The sequence below is a fragment of the Equus quagga genome, chromosome 8, assembly GCF_021613505.1.
Source record: "Equus quagga isolate Etosha38 chromosome 8, UCLA_HA_Equagga_1.0, whole genome shotgun sequence".
NCBI lineage: Eukaryota > Metazoa > Chordata > Mammalia > Perissodactyla > Equidae > Equus > Equus quagga.
Window position 1 is genome coordinate 32,525,572 of NC_060274.1, and position 14,046 is coordinate 32,539,617.

A 14,046-nucleotide genomic window follows, 5' to 3' on the forward strand; every position below is an offset into this window, starting at 1 on the left:
TTGGACACGAGACTTGAGGCCCCCTGGCGTTCTCAAGGACATTGCTGCAAGCAATTCTCCCCCACTCTCCTGTATCATCATTTCCATCAGCAAAATGGAAAATACAAAAATGCTCTTATTTCTCAAATCTTAAAAAGTAAAAAAGCCCTCTCTTGACCCTACTTCCTTCATTTTTCTCCTTCACTTTCTAACAAAACTCCTTGAAGGAACTGCCTTACCCACTGCCCACTGCCCACAGTCCCCGTCCTCCAATTCTCTGTAGAGCCCACTCCAATCAGGCTTTTCCCCTAGTGTTGCTGAAACTGCTCTTGTCACGTGTCAATGATCTCCACATTGCAAAATCCAGTGATCATTTCTTTGACCTCACCCTGTCTGACCTGCCATGGCACTTGACCCATTTGATCCCTCCCTTCTTGAATGTTTCTTCACTTGCCTTCCAGGACTAGACGCCCTCCTGATATCTCTCTTCCTCCTTCATGGCCACTCCCTCTAGTTTCCTTTGTTGATTCTTACACATGTGCTAGAAGTTTAAAACCTGGGCTCAGTCCTTGTACTTCTCATCTTCCTCATCTACTCTCACTCCCTAGATGATCTCATCTAACCTCATAGCTTTATTTTATATATATTTTTTCTCATAGCTTTAAATACCAAGTGAATCACCCATGAGACTCCCTGAAACTCTCCCCTAACTCCAGATGCCAATATCTAACTGCATCTCAAAGTGGAGCTTGGATGTCTGATAGGCATCTCAAAATCACCGTGTTAAAAAAAACCCGTGATATTTCCCCTAAAACCCTCTCTTCCCATGATCCCTAACACACAAATGGAAACTAAAACTTTGGTATCATCCTTGATTCTGCTTTTTTCTCATATCCCACATTCAATCCACCAGCAAATCATATTATATATACAGAATCTACCTTTAAAATAAGTACAGAATCATGACCCTTCTCCTATCTCCACCACTTCCATCCCAATCTAAGCTACAGCCATTTCTGGATTATTACAATAACCTCCTTATCCGTCTCTTTGCTCACACTCTTGCCTCTCACCCCATTCCAGACAGTAGCCAGGGTGACTCTTTTAAAATGTAAATTACATCAGGTCTCTTGACTGACTTTCCATCTTCTCTAGAACAAAAGCCAAAGTCCTTTCAATGATCTGCCCAGGCTACTGATATGCGCCAGTCACACCTCTCTGACTAAATAAATGAATGAGTAAATGAGTGAATGGAAGGTAGCAAAGAGGAAAATGGGATGAGAGCATACTAGAGAGTTAGTCAGGTGATGAACAATCCTTTTAACCAAACAAAGGAGTTCAGACTTTATTTGAATATAGTACATAGTCATCACAGGTTAGGAATTTTAGTATAATAACTATCTCCAGTAAACTCTGTTTCTAGGATCTGATCCACATGTCACTTTCTATACAAATTCTGACTTTATTTCTCTACCAATCTCCCATTTGCACCCAGAAATCCAGCCACAGCAAACTCCTCATTATTCCGTTAATATGTCACATTTTCAAACTTCCATGACTTTGCCCTCTCTGTTCCTTCAGACTGGAGCGCCCTTCCTTACTTTGTCTATCTGAAACATGTCTACTCTAGAATACTCACCCAGAGTACCATCATCTTCGGGATGTGCTCCCTGACCGCCCCGAGTTATATGTTTTCCTCTTTGGATCTCCAGGGTCCATTTTATCCATCTCTATTATAGATGGTATCGCCTCACTAAGTTACTTGTTTACATGTGGACAAGTCCCTGGAGGGCAAGGTCCACGATCAGTTCTCGATGGGGTCCCTGCACTTTGCACACACAGTGTCTTCAACCTGGTACATGCTCAACACCTGTTTGTTGAATGAAAATGAGCCAGAACAAAAGAGTAAAAATTAGTAGAAGAAATGTATAAGAGAAACCAGGAGAATGAGATGTCATCAAAAACAAAAGAAGAGTGATTTTCAGGAAGTAAGAAGTGGTCAGTGCTTCCGAGATTTGAATAAGCTGACAGATGTGATTGTATTTAACAAGTAGGTGAGATCTGAAGATATAACAGTCAAGGTTCAGTAGCATATAACAGAGTATCTTATATTTAAGCAGTGATTTAATATGAGGAATTGGGTGCTCAAAACCATTAGAAGGGCTGGATAAGTACAGTCTAGACGGCACTCCTGGAATCCAAGGGCAACACAGTAGAATTGTCCTACCAGAGTAACCCCAACCTCTGCCACAATGGGAAAGCTGGAAACAGGAAGGCCACCACTGGCACTGTTGGCTCCAGAGTCACTGTACCTGCTAGGTCTACACCAGCTGAAACAGACGTCCTACAGCCTGCCTCTTGACACCAATGACTCACCCCTAAATCTCTGCTAGTGCTGCCATAGGAAGCCACATCTCTTTGTCTATGTGCATCAGTTTTCTACTCTGTGTAACAAATTACCACTGGCTCTTAAAACAATACCCACTTATTATCCCAATCCTATAGGTCCAAAGTCCAGGTGGGTCCTCCTGGGTTCTCCGCTTAGGGTCTCTCCAGGCAGAAGTCAAGATGTCAGCAGGCTGGGTGCTCCTCTGCAGGCTGTGTGGAAAATCTGCTTCCAAGCTCACTCAGGTTTGGCAGAATTCAGTTCCTTGCAGTTGTAGGACTGAGGTCTTTGTCTCCTGACTGTTGGCCAGGAGTCACTCTCAACTTCTATGGGCCATCTACAGTTCCTTCCAGAGGCTTCCTTCCAGGCCCCATCACAGCATCACAGCCTGTGGCAAGACCCCTCATCTAGACTCCCTCTCACACTAATCCTCTGACTTCCACTACCCTTCCAACCAGAGAAAACTCTCTGCCTTTAGCCGGGTTTATGTGATAAGATTAGGGACACCTGGACAATCTCTCTATTTTAAGATCCAGTGAGCCACATAGCACCAGAGCATCACAGGAGTGGGATCTCAGCCCATTCACAGGTTCTCAGGATTAGGGTGTGGACCTCGGGGGCTGTTTTGAGAATTCTGCCTACCACAGTGTGCTGGCCAGAGAAAGCAGTAGACCCAACGGATGCACCTTTCACCTTCCGAATTAATCAAGATCCCCGAGAGAAAGAGAACCAATAAAAAATATATATATATACAGAAAGAGACTTATTATAAGGAATTAGTTCACATGATTGTGGAGGCCGACAAGTCCCACGATCTGCAGGGTGGGCTGGCAAGCTGGAGACCCGGAGAGCTGATGGTGTATTTCCAGTCCAAAGGCTGCCAGGCGTGAATCCCACAAAGAGCCAATGATCAGTTTGAGTCTAAAGGCAGGAAAAAACCAATGTCCCAGTTTGAAGGCAGGCAGGTAGGCAGGCGAGATTCCCTCTTACTCGTGGGAGGGTCAGTCTTTTTATTCTATTCAAGACTTCAACTGATCAGATGAGGTCCACCTGCAGATTAGAGAAGGTAATCTCCTTTATTCAGTCTACCATTCAAATGCTAATCTCATCCAAAACATCCTCGCAGAGATACCCAGAAGAATGTTTATTCAGGTATCTGGGCACCCCTTGGCCCAGTCAAGTTGACACATAAAATTAACCCTCACATTTTCCAAATCTCATGCAAGTACATCCGATTGGCTGAACCTAAGTGCTATCCAGAACTCCAGCTGCAGAGGAGTCAGGCACTTCAGGAAGGTGCATCATAGCAGTGTCTGTCAAACATTTTGACCGCAGTCTACTATAACGAACACACATTTCATCACAACCCAGTGTAAGCACACACACACACGCATATATAAATAAATGAAACAAAACTTCATGAAACATTATTTGTCCCTACTAAGTGTAATGTACTCTGATATTTTCTTTATGCTTCTATTTCATTTTAAACCACGCTGATCTTCGCCTACTAAATGGTTTCATGACCTTCCAGAAAACAAGGCATCATTAGGAAAGTGGATTTTGAGGGTCAGTCTACTGTATCCATGACAGGTGATCTTTGGGAAGCAATTTTCCTTCAGTCATATGTCTCACAGTGTCTGATATGAAATACTATGTTTGTTAAGTTGAACTGAACATGGGCAAAGGGCTTTCAATTCAATCTGAAGACAGACTGAGGAAAGTCTGAATCCTTTTACATGGGTAGGTCCATAACTATCCAATTCAATCACGCAATGGATGTCAAGGGATCCCCTTTTGCTATCCCATTCAGGAAGGCTAAATTTGCAAATCTGATGGAATATATGACTCATTTTTTACGGGAAAAAAATGGCTATCCAAGTGGGTGTTCATGTGCAAAGTACAGACATGACTAAGTATTATACATGGGTGTTGAAGCATGCAAAAATTGTCAGCTTCTATACCACTTATGATAAGTGCTTAATGACTCCCCTGGATTAGTATGTCAATGTGTAAGGCACAATTTAGAGAATGTAGTCAGTCAGACAACCCTGCCCCTTCAACAACTATAGTCATGTGCCACATAATGATGTTTCAGTCAATGACACATCACATACTTGACAGTGGCCCCATAAGATTAGTACCAAGTGGCCTCAGTGTGTAGCAAGTTATGCCATCTAGGTTTGTGTAAGTACTGTAGGGGTGGAAGAAATTTTCCTCTCCCCTTCTAGGTTCTTCTGGCAAGTATAAGAATTAAATTGACATGAGACAGATTAACAAGAGAAAAACAAAAGTTTAATAACATGTTTATGTGGGAGAAACCCCGGAAAACCAAGTAACTCGCCAAAATGGCTGAAGCCCTCACCTTAAATACCATCCTCAGCTAAAGAAAAAAGAGGATGTTGGGGGTGGGGAGAGTCAGGGACTTCAAAGGGAAGGAAGGCAATTCACAGGTAGGTGAAAAGGAGCAAACGTCTACAAAACAAGTGTTTGGCCACACAGAAACAGAAGAACCCAGAGGGGAGCCCAGCAAACAGGCTTTTCTAGGTTCCTCCTGTCTGCTACCTAGTTTGTGTGATGATAAGGTGTTAGCTCACTTCCTGAGACAGGTTTCTTTATCTGAATTCTTTTAGGCAGTTAAGAGGGTGGTTAAAGAGACACAGTTTGGAGTGGCAAATTTTGTCCCCCTTCAGGACACTCCATGATGTTCACACAACAACAAAATTGTCTAACAATGCATTTCTCACAAAGTATTCTTGTCGCTAAGTAATGCATGACTGTACTCAGGTTTCATGTTTCTGTTGCACACCCCCCAGGTGGTGAACTCTGCCTCTGGAATAGGAAAAGTCCTAAAGAAGTCATTGATTTTCTGCTGCTCGATCTCTCTTACAAAACTGTTCTCCAGTGAAATGACTTAGTTGCTTAAATGCTCAATTTTGGTTATTTGGATAAGCAGTAGACATATTCCTGAGTGCAGCATTCCCATTTAACTGCACTCATGCCCTAGGCAGCTTACAAGGGCCAGCCCAGAGAGTTCAACTTGAATCGATCCTATTTATCTTTGTTGCCACATCACTGTCAGAGTGTCACAAGGTCAGATTTAATTCTGAGAGAAGAAATTAGAAATATGGACTCATTAAATAAGGATCATATGATAGAGTCCTCTTCATTTACTTGCACAAGAGTGTGAATGAGGGGGAAATAGGGGCATTGTGTGATCCAGGAAGTTATGCTTTAGGGTGAGTTTGTGGTGGTTGTAATAAAACCTAAACATTGGTTAAAGACTAGAAAACCTTTAAACCAGTGAAATTGTGATGGTTTGGGGCCTTTTACCATTAGGATTCTCAAATATCTGGATATATGCTCTATACAGACACAATAAAACTTAATCACTCATTTAATAAAGACTTAATGAGCATCTACTGTGTGATATTTATACCTCTGCTATAAACACAGAAGTGATCAAAACAGACCAAGGCCCTCTTATTATCTAGTAGGAGGAGGCAGAAGCCCACTAACTCATAAGCAAGTAATTAATGAATGGACAAGGCAAAGGGCACACTGGGACTTAGCATCTGGGACCCACGGCCAGCTCCAAGTTGCCGAAAGCAAAAACGTGGACTATGTCAGCCAGCCCATCTACGGACCATAGTTCCAACGGCTGTGACACATCTCTGATCGCTACACATTAGAACTGCTAGGAGGTTTCTCCTTTCTCCCAATTACCTTTATTTTTAAGAAATGGTGTGATTTATTGAAGGGTACTGAAGGTGCAGAGAACAGGTGGATGCTGGAGGACCAGATTTGCAATAGCAGCCCTGAAGGATGAAAGAAAAGATAGCTCATGGTGTCTTCTTTATAAACAGCTTTCTTGAGGTATAACTGATAATACAATAAACGGCACACATTTAAAGTCTATAACTTGATAGTTTTGACATATGTGCACACCCATGTAGGCATCACCACATCAAGGCAAAGAACATCTCTGTCAACTCCAAAAATTTTCCTGTATCCCTTAGTTATCCCTCAATCCCACACCTCCCCAAATCCCACCCCAAGGTGACCACTTGTCTGTTTTCTGTCCCTGTAGATTATCTCGCATTTTCTAGAACATTATATAAATGAAATCATAAAGGACACAACTTTTTATTTTTTGAGGGAGGATGAGTCAGGTTTCTTTAACTCAGCATAATTATTATGAATTTTATCCATGTTGTTGTGTGTATCAATGTTCATTGCTTTTTTGTTTACCCATTAACATGCCAGTGGACATTTGGGTTGTTTCCACATTTGGCCTATTATCAACAAAGCTTCTATGAACGTTCATGTAAAATTCTTTGTATGGACATACACTTTGATCTCCTTTGGGAAAATATCTTAGGGTAGATTGGCTGAGTCATATGCTAGGTGTATGTTTAACTTTTTAAGACACTGTCAAACTGGTTTCCATAGTGGTCGTACCATTTGTATGTTCCCCTCAACAGTATATGAGAGTTCCAGTTGTTCCACATCCCAGCTAACACTTGGTAGTCCAGTCTTTCAATTTTAGACATTCTAATAGTTGTGTAGCGTTATCTCATTGTGATTTTCATTTGCATTTCTCCTTAGGATGTTGAACAGTTTTTCATGTGCTTATTTGCCATGCATATATCTTCTTTGGTATTGTGTCTTTTCAAATCTTCTGCTCATTTTTTATTGGATTGTTTATCTTCACAATACTGAGTCCTGAAATTTCTTTATATGCTCTAGAGGCAAGTCTTGTGTCACATATATGATTTGCAAATATTTTCTCCCAGTCTGTGTCTTGTCATCTCATACTCTTAACAGTTTTTTAAAAGCAAAAGTTCTTAGTTTGATGAAGTCCCAATATACTTTTTCTTTTAATGAATCAGGCCTTTGGTGTTGTAGCTAAGAAATCTTTGCCTAATCCAAGATCATAACTTTTTATTTAGGTAATTTAAAAATGTTGTTCCACTGTCTTCTAGATTACATTGGTTCTGATGAGAAATCTACTTTCATTTTTATCTTTTTCCTTTAGCTTCTTTTAAAATTTTCCCTTTATCTCTGAATGGAAGCAATTTGGTTATGGAGTGCCTTGATGTGGTTTTCCTCTTGTTTCCTGAGCTTGGGGTTCATTGAGCTTATTGGATCTATGTGTTTACAATTTTCATCAACTTTGAAAATCCATATCCATTTATTCAATTAGTTTTCATGCCTGCCTTCCCTCTTGGGGATCCAATTACCTGTATATTATGCCACTTGAAGTCTTTTTTTCTCTGTGTGTTTCATTTTCATGGCTTCCATTGCTGTCTTCAAGTTCACTAATCTTTTCTCTTGCACTGTCTATATGCCATTAATCCCATTCGGTAATCATAGACAAGATTTTTCATTTTAGTCATTCTAGTTGTCATCTTAGAAGGTTGATTTGGGTTTCATTTATTACTTGCATGTCTCTATTTAATATGCTCAATCTGTCCTCTAAATTCTTGAACATATGGAATACAGTTATAATAACTATTATAATGTACTTATCTACTAATTCTATCGTCTGTGTAACTTCTGGGTCAGTTTCAATTGATTGATCGTCTCTCTGATTATGGGGTGTATTTTCCTGCTTCTTTGCCTGCCCAGTAATTTTTGATTGGATGTTGAACATTGTAAGTTTTACCTTGTTGGGTGCTGGATATTTTTATATTCCTAAAAATATGCTTGGTGTTTGTTCTGGGACACAGTTAAATTAGTTGGAAAAAGTTTGATCCTTTCAGGTCTTGCTTTTAAGCTTTTTTAGGCAGGACAAGAGCAGCATATAGTGGAGGGATAATTTTTCCCCCCAGTATTGATGCAAGACTCTCTTAAGTATTCTTCCAAATGGCATGTAAATTATGAGGTTTTCCACACTGGTTATTGGGGACAGGAATTATTCCTGGTCCTGTGTGACCCCAGATCTTGTTCCCTCTAATCCTTTTGAGTGTTTCTTCCCCTGGTCTCAGATCTTTTCCTAATATGCATGAGCAGATCAATACTCAAATACTCAAGGCAGACACTCTGTTGATCCTGGAGTTCTCTTTCTGGGCAACTTTCTCCTCTCTGATATGATACTCTTCCCTATGAAATCTAGCAGCCCCTCTGAACTAGTGACTCCATCGCCACAATTTAGGGAAACTGCCAGGATCTGGTTTCTTTCTCTCTACACCACAGCCTCAAAACTCTGTCCAGATAGTAAGTTAAGGCATTGTAGGGATCACTTCATTTATTTCCCAACCTCAGGCATCATTATCCTTCCTTGACTGGTATCTGATGTTTTGAGAACAGTTGTTTCATATATGTGGTCTACTTTTTTTTTTTTTTTGAGGAAGATTAGCCCTGAGCTAACATCTGCCACCAATCCTCCTCTTTTTGCTGAGGAAGATTGGCCCTGAGCTAACATCTGTGCCTATCTTCCTCTACTTTAAATGTGGGATGCCTGCCACAGCATGGCTTGATAAGCAGTGTGTAGGTCTGCACCCAGGATCCAAACCAGCGAACCCCAGACCACTGAAGCAGAACATGCGAACTTAACCACCGGGCCACCAGGCTGGCCCCTGTCATCTACTTTTTTAGTGGTTTCCAGAAGGAGTATAAATCTGGTCCCTGGTATTATATTTTGGCTGGAAGTGGAAGTGTTAACTTCAAACTACATTTTAATGTTGAGTCTTCTCTAGTTTTGTTTTCTTATTTTTTTTCTTCTTAGATGGTAGATTTAATGTGGACATATGGGGAATGACAATTGCTAGACATGGGGAGAAATTAGAAGGAATGAACTGACAGATGGAAAATATAGTTAAAACAGAAAAAAGGGAAAGAATTAGGAATGGAATGAGAACAAGCAGTCAAATTCTGCAGAAAGGAATTGATGGAAATTATCAAAGCCATTGGAAATCCCAACTCTTACCTTTAACAGACCTAATACGTGGCTGCAGAAGGATTCAAACTACTCTTTTCAACTTGGAAACTTTAATCTGTCAGTGAGCTTTGCTAATTTTTACTGGTCTTCACAACAGACCAACAAAGGCAAAGCTTAGGAATTGTCATCTCTCTTTCCCAGACAGAACATCAAAACCATTGAGTGAGTGACTCAGGTCACCTAGAAAACAGCGAGAACTGGGTGAGGACCAGAACTAGAAGCCTTCAATATACCTTTTTACTACTTTGTTCAAATGATTACCCGGCACGTTGAGAGAGAGCTGGTTGGGGTACAGAGGAAAACACTGGACTTGGAGTCGGAATCCAGGGTTCTAGTCTATCCCTGTCACTAAATGGCTGTGTGACCTTGAGGAAGTCACTTCACTTCCCCAGGTCTCAGTTTCCTCACCTGGAAACTAGTATAAAAATTCCTCCATGAGGGAGTCACCCTGAGAGTCAAATGAGATGATGTGGGTAAAGTTTTACACAGTGCCTGACACTTAACATTACATGCAAGATTCCATCTATTATCTCTTCTAGAGGGATTTGCATTTTTTTACTGAGAGGATGTCTTAAATACAGAGATGACTCTCCAGCTGTGGACTGTCCACAAAGAGCTGGCTGGAGGACTGGCTTACTGGCCCACTTCTGCTCGTCAGGCCATCCCAGCCACGGGCTCCCTCCTAACCAAAGAATCAAAGTCAAAAGACCTGAGGTTCACCTCCTGAATAATCACCCTAAATAATCTGACCTCAGAATAATCTGACCTCAGATTATTGAGTCCCTCTGCGCTATTAAAGTGAAGATACTAATCGCTGTCATTTATTGAGCACTTGTTCTGTGTTGTCAGGTGCAGCCCTAAGCACTTTGCACATGTTGTCATTTAACCCTCACACCCCATTGTTATTGTCTCCATTTTATAGGAGAGATTCTCTCCATTCTCTGAGCCAACTGAGACTCAGATGTTAAGTAACTTGTCCAAGATCATACACAACCCAAGTAGTATGGCTGGCATGGGCGCCAACTCTGCTTCTATGCCAACACGCACACTCTCAGCCATAGTGTTCTACTGCCTGCTCATCTGCATGTTCAGGATGCGGTGAGCTAAGGGCTCTAAGTGTTAAGGGAGTGGGTGGCATATTGATGCCCTCACTAAGTTCTTCTTCCCTTCCTTTACCCAGAACATTCTCACATTAACTGCAACCTCACTCCCTATACAACAGAACTTCCCTCAAAGCAAAGGCTGCCCACTCTTACGTAACCTACCTGTCTCCCATTCCTTAGAAGATGAGGTGGACCTTCCTATAGGATTCTGCTGCCACATCTAGACTATGGCTCTGCCACTTGGAAACACTTTGAACAACTCCTCCTGTGGGCCTCATATACCACTTGACAGTCTTCATGCTTCCCTCTGCCAATCCTACACCACTCGTCAGCAGCCATGCTGTGGCAGAGACCCACATACAAAATAGAGGAAGATGAGCACAGACGTTAGCTCAGGGTGAAAAAGAAGACCTGTGGTGGAAAGAGTATGAAAGGGAATCCCCACTATTTTTTCACTCTCTATTTTCTTGTTGCTTTGCCCCAAAGGCAGATGAGTCTAGCAGAAATGTGAGACAGCAGGCCCAGCTAAAACTCCAAAAGAAATCCTAGCTTCCTAGGCAAGGGACCAAGAATAGAGGCCATTTGAATGTGAAGAGTGTGAGAGAAATGCAAGAAAAGAGAGAATTGAAGAAGGGAATATCCCAATTCTGTACATCAATAGACACAAACCCCCATACCTCTCCTGAGCACATGCATGGTGTTGACACAACACAGCATAGAAAAGGCTTACAGATTGGAAAGAAAAATAAAAGTATCTCAACTCCCAAATGACATGATTATCTACATGAAAAATCATAAGGAATATACAAAAAAGTTCCTAGAACTAATAAATAGTTTAATAAGGCTCCAGAATACAAGGTCAATATATGGAAATCAGTTTTATTTTTATATACTAGCAATGAACAATTAGAATATGAAACTTTCAAAAAAAAGTAGCATTTTAAATCACACCAAAAAGTAAACACCTAGATTTAAATCTAACAAAACATGTATAGGATCTGTATCCTGAAAGCTGACAAAAGACTGACAGAGACTGAAGAAAGAAATCGAGGAAGACCTAAATAAATGGAGAGATATTTCATGTTCACAGATGGAAGCCTCAATATTGTTAAGATATAAATTTTCCTCAAAGTGATCTATAGATTAAACACAATCCCTATCAAAATTTCAGAATTTTTTATAAATATCAACAAGCTAATTCCAAAATATGTATGGAAAGACAAAGAAACTAGAATAGCCAAAACAGTTTTGAAAAAGAACAAAGCTAGAGAACCCACACTACTCTATTTTAAGACTTTCTATAAAGCTGTAATAATCAAGGTAGGGTGTTATTGAGGAAAAGATAGACACGCGGATCAAGGAGACATAACAGAGAGTCCAGAAACTGACCCTATACACAAGTGTAGCCAACTGAGTTTTGGCAAAGGTACAGAGCGACTTTAATGGAACAAGGAGAGTCTTTCAACAAATGTTACGGAACAACTGAAGCCACGCACCACATGACATTTCAGTCAATGATGGACCACATATACAATGCTGGTCTCATGAGAGTAGTACCATATAGCCTTGGTGTGTAGTAGGCTATGCTATCTAGGTTTGTGTAAGCACACTTTATGGTATTTGCACAATGACAAAATCGCCTAACACCACATTTCTCAGAACATAGTCCCATCATGAAGCAATAGGATGACTGTAGTTGTAGGCAAAAAACAAACCTTGACCTAAATTCACACCTTAGACAAAAATTAATTCAAATGAATTATAGATATAAATGTAAAGTGTAAAACTTTAAAGCTTTTAGAAGAAAACATAGGAGGAAATCTTCAGAAACTAGAGTTAAGCAAAGAGTTCTTAGACACAAGACAAAAATACATGATCTATACATTTTTTAAAAATAGTAAATTGGACTTCAACAAAATTAAAAGCTTCTGCTCTGCAAAAGACACTGTTAAGAAAATGAAAAGACAAGTCACACGTTGGGAGAAAACGTTTGTAGATCATGTATCTGACGAAAGGTTTGCATCCAGAATATATTAAGAAATTTCCAGACTCAACAGTAAAAGAATGAACAACCCAAATAGAAAATGGGTGAAAGTTGAACAGATCCTTCACCAAAGAAAATATACGGATGGTGAATAAGCACCCGAAAGGATGCTTAACAGCCTTAGTCATTAGGAAAATACAAATCAAAACCAGAAATTCACACCCACAAGGATGGATATAATAAAAAAGACAGGTAATAATAATTGTTGGCAAAGATGTGGAGAAATTGGAACTCTTATACACTGCTGGTGGAATTGTAAAATGTTACAGTCACTTTGGAAAATGGTTTGGCAGTTCCTCAAAATGTTAAACATAGAGTTACCCTGTGACCCGGCAACTCTATTCCTTGGTATCTACCCCAGAGAAATGAAAACATGCATCCCCACAAAAACCCGTGCATGAATGTTCATAGCAGCATGATTCATAACAGCCAACAGGTGGAAACAGCCCAAATGTCCATCACTGATAAATAGACAAAATATAGCATATTCATAAAATGGAACGTTATTTGCCAGAAAAAAAAACCAAAGTACACGCTACAACATGGAAGAACCTTGAAATCATTATGCTAACTGAAGAAGCCAGCCACATAGTACATGATTCTCTTTGTATGAAATATCCAGAATAGGAAAATCCATAGGGATGGATGGTAGAGAAATGGATGCCTTGGGCTAGCAGGAGGGCCAGATGGGGAGTGACTGCTTAATGGGTACAGGACTTTCTCTTAAGTGGTGAAATATCTTGGAACTAGATAGAGGTGATGGTTGCACGACACTGTAAATGTTCTAAATGCCACTGAATCAAACACTTTAAAATGGTTAATGGTTAATTTAATGATATGTGAATTTTACCTCAATAAATCTTTTAAAAAAGCCTGCAGTCCAGGACCCATGATTTTAGCCACACTCTCAGGAGCACCCCAGAGTTCACTCACTCTTTTGGCCTTCTGCTCCACTGGCTCTGACAATTCCCAACTGTGGGTTGGTCTGTCCACTGACTAACCCAGGTGGTTCCATGATTGTTAACCTTTGTGAGGCCGTCAACAATGCCCAGTGCTAGAAGTTGTTCCAAATCTTTACTGCTCGTCTAAACTATAACCACACCCCTCTTCCCTTCATTCCTAACATATGACGTTCACCTTAGAGCACAGAGTAAGTAGAAAGGATCAATTATCTGGTACTTCGTAGGGGCTCAATCAACATGTCTCAGATAGATGAATGAGGCTCTCCATTCTCCCACACTTCACCTCTACCAATATCAGTATCTGCATCCTTTGCTCCTTTCCACCTGTCCTAAAGAAGGTTTGCTCAATCTTCCTCCTTCCCAAGCTAGCCTCCCCATCACCTTCCATGGTTTCTTAATGCCCCCAAAGAGAAGTCCAGACTCCTCATCAGGACATTTCCAGCCTCACTTTCCCTCACACCTGTCACAGGGACTGTTTGCCCTGCATTCTCGGCCATCTCTGCGCCTCCTTTTACCTTCACTTGGCAAATTCAGAGTCAGTCTTCAATTCCTACCTCAATGCCCATGATGCCGTCCCCAGTCCTTCCGGGACATGAACACTATCATTGGATCTGACAATAATTAGGAGG

At 40.8% G+C, this 14,046-nt stretch overlaps 1 long non-coding RNA gene across 1 annotated transcript in view; it reads right to left on the bottom strand.

Annotated features, from left to right (window-relative positions):
• Window positions 1-1,297: 1,297 nt before the first annotated feature.
• Window positions 1,298-14,046, bottom strand: part of LOC124243990 (uncharacterized) — a 50,086-nt gene continuing 37,337 nt past the window's right edge. The window contains exons 2-3 of the long non-coding RNA XR_006889825.1: window positions 6,092-6,183; window positions 1,298-3,415 (exon numbers count right to left, since the gene is read on the bottom strand). This is a non-coding gene — a long non-coding RNA (uncharacterized LOC124243990). The remainder of the gene's footprint in view (window positions 3,416-6,091; window positions 6,184-14,046) is intronic.